This window comes from Telopea speciosissima, chromosome 10, assembly GCF_018873765.1.
Source record: "Telopea speciosissima isolate NSW1024214 ecotype Mountain lineage chromosome 10, Tspe_v1, whole genome shotgun sequence".
Classification (NCBI taxonomy): Eukaryota; Viridiplantae; Streptophyta; class Magnoliopsida; order Proteales; family Proteaceae; genus Telopea; species Telopea speciosissima.
Genome location: NC_057925.1, coordinates 54,202,128 through 54,203,068, shown reverse-complemented (window position 1 = coordinate 54,203,068; position 941 = coordinate 54,202,128).

Below are 941 nucleotides of genomic sequence, written 5' to 3'. Positions count from 1 at the left end.
CTATTTTTGTTCTTTTTAGTACAAATGATCCTTTAACTAAAATAAAAAAAGAAGAGCTAAACTGATAAAGAACATGAAAATGCTTCATGAAAAATTAAAAAAATCCAAAATTGTATATAATAACATTTATGGGAAAATGACTATGTTGGAGAGTATAATTTTTGCGCCTAGACACATGATGACTGCAAAATGACCACCCCACCCCATAAAAGTTAGAAATCCCAACCTCGTTGATGCTTTCTCATGCTCCCGGATAAAAACCTCTTTCCTGACATTTATATATTGTTATTGTCTAACTTGAAAAACAGTGAAATACCTGCACTCTTAGGATAATGACTTAAAAAAAAACATAAAACTAATTTATAAACAAGCCATGATGTAGATCCTAAGGTGCGTACAATTCAAGCTAGAGTGTTGACATATTATAATAACAAATAAACAAAAAATATATGTCTTTTCGTAGATGAGGTAGATAAGTTATACATGAACATATAGAGGGAGGCATGCCAATACATTATTGAAAGGTATTTTGATTAAAATTAGATTTTAAAATTTGATATGTGAGTATCAATGACGACATCCTTATTTGTCATAAATCAGATTTGTCACATTATTTGTCTACGTGGCACAATGTTAATGGACTGAAGAAAAACTTTTCTTATATAATAAGGAAAAAGCATATCCACGAAAATAATAACAGGGAAGGTATCTCTATCTACAATTTTAAAAAATGTTTAAAGGGTAGTTTGGTAAATTCACTGCCGTAGAAAGCATTGACCTCATCCAACGAATAATAGAAATGCCGCCTCACACGATAGTAATAAGCCTCATTAGTCGTTTCGACAAAATTGACCGTTAGCTCCTTCGCAGCATTTTCTTCGTCCAAAAAATTCAGATTTTTTTTCCCCTTCTATATTTTGCTTCCCACTCTTGAGTCTTGA